Genomic DNA, 8,500 nt, shown 5'->3' on the forward strand with positions numbered 1-8,500 from the left:
CAACACCTCACCAAAGAAGATACACAAATGGCAAATAAACATGTGAAAAGATAATCATCATCATTAGTCATTAGGGGAATGCAAATTAAAACCACGAGGTGCTACTACATATCAATTAAAATGACTAAAATTTAAAAGATGGACAATTCCAAGTGCTGGACAGGATGTGCAGAAACCTTACCTCAGCTCAAGTCTTGATCTCAGGGTCATGAGTTTCAGCCCCATGTGGGCTCCATGCCGAGAGCCTACTTTTTAAAAAAGGGAAAGATGGGGGGGATCACTGGGGGGCTCAGCGGCTTAGCGCCTGCCTTCGGCATGATCCTGGAGACTGGGGATCGAGTCCCAGGATTGAGTCCCACATCGGGCTTCCTGGACGGAGCCTGCTTCTCCCTCTGCCTGTGTCTCTGCCTCTCTCTCTCTCTCTCTCTGTCTCTTGTGAATAAATAAAATATTTTTAAAAAATAAATTTAAATAAATTTAAAAAGGAAAAAAACCTGCATGCAATAGTAGTTGTTTTCAATATAACCAAAACCTAGGAGGAACCAAATGTCCATGAACTTGTGAGTGGAAAAACAAATTATAGCATATCCATCCATGGAATACTATTTGGCGATGAAAAAGTTCTGAGCTACAGACAGAGGCAACAGCACGAGGCAACAGCTCGGGTGACTCTCAAGTGCATTATGCTGAGTCAAAGAAGCCACGCTGGAAAGGTGACATCGGATACGATTCCATTTGTGCGCCGTCTGGAAAAGGCAGAACTAAAGAGACACAAACAGATCAGTGGTTGCCAGGGACCTGGAGTGGGAGGATTAACTGCAAAAGGGCATAAGGAAATTTGGGACTGAAGGAAATACTCCCCAGGATGTTTGTAATGGTGCTTACAGGGCTGTATACTTTTGTCAAAAGTCATTAAAATCATATTTAACATGTATGAATTTTATATGAATTTTATAGTATTACTCTATACCTTAAAAGCTTGTGGAGGAAGAGGGAAGCCAGTTCAATAAAGAAAAAAAGCCCTGAGCAGCTGGCATGGGGGGTGGGGGTGGGGGACGGACCTGATGCTCAGAGGATGACATCATGGGTCCAGGCCTTGTGGCAACTGTGACAGGAGGAGCACACGGAGAGCTAGGTGAGGCTGAGGGCAGTGGCAGCCAGGTGGGTCTGGGCTCAGGGAAGACAAGGGCTGGAGGAGGCAGCAATGGCTCTTCAGGGCAGGCTGGGTGGGTGTCACAGCTGGAGATTCGGAGATTTTGGGAACTGCAGGGGCAGAGGGACATGTGGTGGCTCCAACTGTTCACAGTACAATGGGTCAGGAGCCTTCTCACCCATTACCTCCTTAATTCCTCACCCCAAACTATAGCTCAGAGAGGTTAGGCCAGCCTCCCAGGTCACACAGCAAAGCTGGTGGCAGAGCCTGGCCTGTTGACTCCAAAGTCAGTGTTCTTGCTCTAGGTGTAGAAGGGAAGCCAGGAATCCCTGAGGACCAGCCTCCCTGCCCAACTTGATATGCAACTCAGTTAAAGTCACTTCCCCTCCCCAGGCCTCAGTTTCCACCTCTGTAAAATGGGACTCTAACAGAATCATTCTCATAGAGCTCTGGTGGGGGAGAAAGAAAAGACTCAGGGATAGGAAGTGCCCTACTGCCACCAGCCCAAACACCTACCCTCACACTGGCTGAGGAAAATGAATTAGGAAGGTAAAGTGGCAATAAAAACGGGGCTCCTTCCTGCTCCCTGGGCCTCAGTCTCCTCATTTGGCATGAGGGTTAATTGAGTTAAGTGACAGATGGGAAACAGGGGGCTAGTTTGAACACACACACACATTTTTATTATGAAAAATTTCAAGCACTTAAGTTGAAGGCTGGGGTGGCCGTTGCTAATGCTCGGCTGAGTGTTCTCCTCTCTCCCCGCTTCTCTCTCGCTCCCACGTGGAGGTATACATTGCGGTCTGAATCACTCCAGGGTAAGTTGCTGCCATCACAACCTTTTACTCCTAACCCTTCAGCATGAAGAACAGGAACATTCTCACTTGTCACCACTATACGATTATCCCATCAAAGAAAAAAGCTATAATTCCATCTAATACGTAATCCATATTCCAGGCACCCCATTGTCTCCAAAATATCTTTTATGACTGGATTTTTTGTTTGAACCAAGATCCAGCCCAGATTCACTTATTCTAAGTGGTATTGTCTCTTCTTTTCCCATATTTTTTTGAGAAAATTTTACATCTCCAGAAAAAAAATGGCCTGAATTGCACAATGACTGTGCACATGACCTTCACCCAGCCATGTTGGTTGGTTGTTAAACTCCCCAGATCCTCTCTCTCCCCATCAACCATTTAAGAGTTAGCAGCAGACACGCATAATTGAAAAAAAAATTTAAAAAAAGAAAAAAAACATGCATAATTGTGTTTTCTAAGCAATTGCCATCATTTATATATAAGAAGACTTTATTATTTGATTTCCAGCTCCTGTTGAAAAACCAGGACAGCTTTCCAATGTAGGATACTCAGTGAGTAGCTGATGCCACTTTGGATGGGGCAGGAAGTCCCCACTCTGCCACACTCCACACTGCTCCCTGTTGTCTGACACCCATCCCGTCTCCCTCAGTCACATAACCTGCCTGGGCCCCGCCACCACTGCACTTTCGACTCCGATCTACTCCAGATGATCACTGAGAGGCTCGGTCTTCTCAAGAAGGAGCCATCTGTGCCCTCGGGAAGGTCTTGTCTGTCAGGCCCACCTGGTGGCTTGTCCTCTGCTTGGCGTGTCAGACTCTGGACTCAGCCTCACCTGGGTTCAAAGCCCAGCTCATGACTTACCACTGAGGAGGCTACAGACAGTTCTCAGCCTCTCCAAAGTCTCGTCCCCTCATTTGCACAATCCCTGCTTCCCGGGTGAGTGTGAGGATTTAATGGGATCACACAGCACTCAGCGCAGTGCCCGGCATCGAAGGAGCACTCCAGAGATGCTGCTGGTAGCAGATGTATTTTTGAGAAGACAGTTGCAAAGGTAGGCAGAAACATCTGTACAAACATTCATGTCAATGCAGTGGAAAACTGGAAGTTGACCTAAATGCCCAACAACAGGGAACTGGTTAATTACTGTACCTTTAAGACAGAAGAATCAGCAGTGGAGACAAAGATGCTATATTTAGAAATGACCCAAATAACCATCAATAAAGGACTGTGTCTAAGAGAATGGTTAGGGTCTCGTCATCTGTTAGTGACATCATGAGATTTTGTTAATGGAACAGTGCGCAGCTGTAGAGCAGGGACACAGCGATGTACTGACACGGCTGGGCCTTGGGGACATCCTGGTAGGTGATATGCCCCACTTCGGGGTTATATGCTCATTTGCAGATTAAAAATGGGAGAGGGATCCCTGGGTGGCGCAGCGGTTTGGCGCCTGCCTTTGGCCCAGGGCGCGATCTTGGAGACCCGGGATCGAATCCCACATCAGGCTCCCGGTGCATGGAGCCTGCTTCTCCCTCTGCCTGTGTCTCTGCCTCTCTCTCTCTCACTGTGTGCCTATCATAAATAAATTTAAAAAAAATATATTAAAAAAATAAAAAATTAAAAAAAATAAAAATGGGAGAAAAAGAATATATACTTGTATTTACTCAAGTTTCTGTGTGGAGAAGTCTAGACACATTAAAAAAATAAACAAATAAAACTGCTTCCCTATGTGCGGTGGGGAACCGGGCACATGGAGGACATGGCATGAGGCCGATTGTTCCTGGTTGCCCTTATGTATTTTACTTTAGCTTTTCACACATGTGAACATATTGCTAAACTAAATTTAAAAATGCTTTTAAAAGGGGCACCTGGGCAGGGGCGCCTAGGTGGCTCAGCAGTTAAACGTCTGCCTTCGGCCCAAGGTGTGATCCTGGAGTCCAGGATCGAGCCCCATATTATGCTCCCTGCATGGAGCCTGCTTCTCCCTCTGCCTGTGTCTCTGCCTCTCTCTGTGTGTCTCTCATGAATAAATAAATAAAATCTTTAAAAAAATGAAAAGTGGGACGCCTGGGAACGCCAGGGTGGCTCAGCGGTTGAGCGTCTGCCTTTGGCTCAGGGAGTGATCCTAGGATCCGGGATCCAGCCCTGTATCTGGCTCCAAAGGAGCCTGCTTCTCTCTCTGCCTGTGTCTCTGCTGTTCTCTGTGTGTCTCTCATGAACAAATAAATCTTTTTTAAAAATTGGGGGGTGTCACCTGAGTGGCTCAGTTGGTTAAGTGTCTGCCCTCAGCTCAGGTCACCAGGTCATGGTCTTGGAGTCCTGGGATCAAGCCCTAGGTTGGGCTGTCTACTCAGTAAGGGGTCTGCTTCTCTCTCTGCCTCTTCCCCTACTCAAGCTCTCCCCCATCCTCCAGCAAATTAATAAATAAAAAACTTTTAAAAAACCGTTCTTAAGAATAATCTGTGGTTTCCATATATTAACAAAGGAAAATGTTCACAGTTTATTGTTAAAAGGGAAAAAACCCACTACAAAACAGTGGTTATGATCTGATTACATTTTTGTTAGAGAAAAGTCTGTGTGCAGAGCTCCAGGTGAGCAGGAGTTTCATCCACCTTATTTGTTACTGTTCTCAGCACACACAGGAGTGGCTCACTAAACATTGAATGAGCAAGTGAATGAATGAGTGAGTGAAGGCCGGATGTCTAGGACACGCAGCCAACCTGTGAGCATGGCGGACTTTGGAGGTAGGTTTCCGAGGGGCTTTTATACTGTTGAGATTTTTTTGGTTTATTCTGAAACTTTTAAATGAGCACCCCTTGTGCATCTAGTCAGGAAAGAAGAGCAGTGAAGGCATCCCACCCACCCCACCCACTCTTGTTCCACGCAGGCCTGGCAGAGATGAGGTCCTGGGGGTTAGCTAAGGCTGCGGGAAGGAAGGGGAGGCCCAGAGAAGGCCTGTGACTGGCTGAGGGTCCCACAGTGGGGCCCAGATGGACGAGCCAGGCCTGTTCAACCTCCAACTCCAGGAAGTTTGGATGCTTGGTGAGGTTACTCGTACCCATCAACTCCATTTCACAGATAAGGAAACTGAGACCCAGGGGTATGAGTTAGAGGGGCTAAGATCACAGGTCCGGAGACAGACTGGCTCAGATTTTAAATCGGTCATTTTACCCCTGGAGTCTCCTCCTCGTGAAGCTTCAGTCCCCCTGGCCTACACACTGCAGTGGCGGGGGAGGGGGGACTCACGCCCATGAGCTACCTGTGACAACCGCAGATCTTAGCACTGGCCACTGTTGCCACTGCTTGCAGTGGTGGAAGGGTCCCCTGCCTCTCAGCTTTCCTTTCCATGGTCCACCCCTAAGGAGGCAGGAGCTTCCTCACAGCTGAGGTCATTATGCAGTTCCATGGAATGTTCCGGAACCTTGGGAAGGAACAGACTGCTGACATGCATAGCACCCTGGGCACATCACAAAGACGTCATGTCAACTGACAGAGGCAGACACAGCCACATACTGTATGATTCCATTTCTATGACATGCTGGAAAAGGCAAGAGAAGAGGGGCAGAGAACAAATCAGAGGTGGGAGAGGTTAAAAGGGGCTCAGAGGACTTGGGAGGATGATAAAACTTTCATTACTTGGTTGGGGGGAAGCTATGGGAGGGTATACACTTCTCAAAACTATACGCTGAAAGGCTCATTTTTTACTATATATGAATATGATCTGAAACTTTTTCAATTAAAAAAAAACCCAAAACAAAAACCTCAGCCATGATGGGTACGTTGGGCTTCATTTTACTATTCAATGTATTTACATCTACCATATGCTTGAAATTTTCCAATATTAAGAAGAAAAGGAAAAAACCTAAGACTCCATCCCTGATCTGCTCAAAATGTTCCCATAGCTCGGTCCTGGCTCAAACTAAAAGCCAAAGGCCCCACTGTGTCCAGTGAGGATCCTCAATCTATCCCCCAGGCCCCTCAGCCTCACCCCTCTCCCCAGCTCACTATGCCCTAGCCCCACTTGCCTCAATGTGTTTTTAAACATACCTCAGGGCCTTTGCACTGGCTATTGTCTCTGCCTGGACCGCTTTTCCCCACAACATCGCCTGACTCACTTTCTTACCTCCTTCAAATCTTAAGAGACCCCAAGTCATTTGAGGCATATCCTGGCAACCCTGTGAAATTTCCTTCAGAAGCATGCCCCATTTCCCTCCCAGCTGAATCTCTGGGGCATTGGTCTCCATGAGATGGGCCATGTAGTTCTTTCTTTGCTTATTATCTCTCCCTCTGCTAGAATGTAAGCTCGTGAAGGGCAAGGAGCTCAGTCTGTTTTGTGATGTCCCCTTAGAATAGTGCCTGGCACACAGTAGGTGCTCAATACATATTTGTCAAATGAATAGTGCTCACTTCGGCAGCACATATGATATTTGTAAAATGAATTAATGATTGACTGAGTAAATAATATCCTCATCCATAGGACCTGGTCTCCATGTGGCCCCAGGAGTTCCCAGCCATAGGGTCTTTAAGCACCCCCAGCTCATCTACTGGGGTCACACTTTCATTCAGCAGCCCATCCCCGAGGTCTCCTTCATGGCCAGCATGCTCTAGGGTCAAAAGATAAAGCAAATCCATTCAGCTTGGGGTGTGTTAACTGCTCACTTTACCTTTTATTAAGCTACTGCCTTGTTTCATAAAGGATTTCTGCAAGTTTTAAAGACCCAAGCAAGCTAATAGACATTACAACCCAGGAGAGAAAGAAAGAAGTCAAAAACAGGGTGGATCCTGGGCTTTTCCGCTAGGCCTCATGCACACTGGGTTCTGCCAAGGACTCATTCAGAGAGGAATCTCCCCTGGACCTAGGCTGACCAGGAAGCATCAATGAGGGCTTCCTGGAGGAAGTGATGTTTGAGCAACAACACAAGCAAAGGTCCAGAGTGGGAAACAGAATGGCCTGTTCATGGAATGTCCAGAACAAGCTCTTTGGAGAACAAAGAAGTCACCTGAGACATATACGAGGTCACATCTTGCTTGCTAAGGATTGTGGCCAGCCCTGCCTCAGGTGAGGTCAAGGCCCTCTCTATCCCCAGAATCTGTCTCCTTGTACATAATGACTCACTCCTCAGCCTTGTTTTTGTTTGCAAACTCCATGATATAATGCACTCTTGTTAGAAAAAATTCTCCTACAGTATTCTCAGTAAAAATATCTGGCAAAGGACTCACAACAAGTTATGGGGAAAAAAAACTCCCATAAATCAAAAAGAAGAAAAATGAATGGGCATAACATTTAAGCAGGTTCTCCATAAAACGGGCATCCAAGTAGCTAAGAATCATTTGACAAAGGCTCAACGCCATCAGTCGTCAGGAAAATGCAAATGTAAGCCATCGAAAGACCACTTCACACTTATCAGAATGGCTAAAGTTAAAAGGATGGCAACACCAAATGGAATTCTCAAGATTATCATTAGGAGGAGTATAAAATGGTGCAAGCACTTTGGAAAAAGGTCTGGCAATTTCTCTTACACTTTCTATAAGATCCAGTATAGCACCCAACAGGAGTGCTACAGTAGGGACACCAAAAGAGGGTTCAAGACTGTGTTCAAAAGACGTGTTCAAGATTTAGTCATAACAGTCAAAACCTGAAGGCAACACAAATGCCCACCAACAGGTGGGTGGAGAAATAAATGACGGTGGGGCACCTGGCTGGTTCACTCAGCATGTGACTCTTGATCTCAGGCTCTGGAGGTCAAGCCCCACCATGGGTGTGGAGCCTACTGTAAAAATGTAAATAAATTAATAATAATATTAATTAAATAATTATGGTATATGCACACAATGGAATACCTACCATTCAGCAATGAAAAAGATACACCAACATGGAAGAATCTCCTACATAAAATGTTGAGCAAAAGATACTGGACACTAAAAAGTGCCTACTGTATGATTATGTGAAGTTCTGGGAGAGTCAAAGCAGTCAAGGACAGTGATTGGAAGGGAATGAGGGAACCTCAAGTATTCTCTACTGTGAGTTGGGTAGTGGTCACGTGGGAATGAACCTCAAGCTTACATCTTAACAAACTAGTAAAAGGTAACCTGTAGTCATGTTTCCTAAGCAGCAGTGGTGGGAGGGGGCGCTGCTTTGGGTGTGAATCAGACGAGTGTTGGGGGAAGGCTGGTCAAGTCCCCTTTTGGAAAAGAAGCCTGCCAACACCCCACCCCCACCCCCACCCCCACGGTCCTGTGAGTTGTTGAGAAAGTCTCTGCTCTCTTTCTGGAGCTCAGTTTCCCCATCTGTGGGGTGGATCCCAGGATCTCCAAAGCTCCCTCCTACACTTCTGCCTCTTTTGGGGTGAGGCGGCATTTCACCATCCGCCCTATCGCCCTATGGGCTACCCCAAACAAGGCTTCTCAGGTTTGACCCTCCTCACAGTCACACCTGCGTATAGGTGCCGCATCTGCAACATCAACCGTCCCCCTGCTGCTTATGAATTGCAGCTGTGTGCCTTGGGCCTCTATTCCTTATCTGTAAACTAGAGTC

The 8,500-nt window shown here is 46.6% G+C and overlaps 1 long non-coding RNA gene across 1 annotated transcript; it reads right to left on the reverse strand.

The window, feature by feature from the left end:
- Nucleotides 1-2,439: 2,439 nt before the first annotated feature.
- LOC140630491 (uncharacterized) lies at nt 2,440-5,395 on the reverse strand. Its single transcript, XR_012028247.1, has 2 exons — nt 5,225-5,395; nt 2,440-3,078 (listed from the first exon to the last, which is right to left on the reverse strand). It is a non-coding gene; the product is annotated as an uncharacterized lncRNA (long non-coding RNA).
- Between the last annotated feature and the right edge of the window lie 3,105 nt (nt 5,396-8,500).

This window comes from Canis lupus, chromosome 3 (assembly GCF_048164855.1).
Source record: "Canis lupus baileyi chromosome 3, mCanLup2.hap1, whole genome shotgun sequence".
NCBI classification, from domain to species: Eukaryota; Metazoa; Chordata; class Mammalia; order Carnivora; family Canidae; genus Canis; species Canis lupus.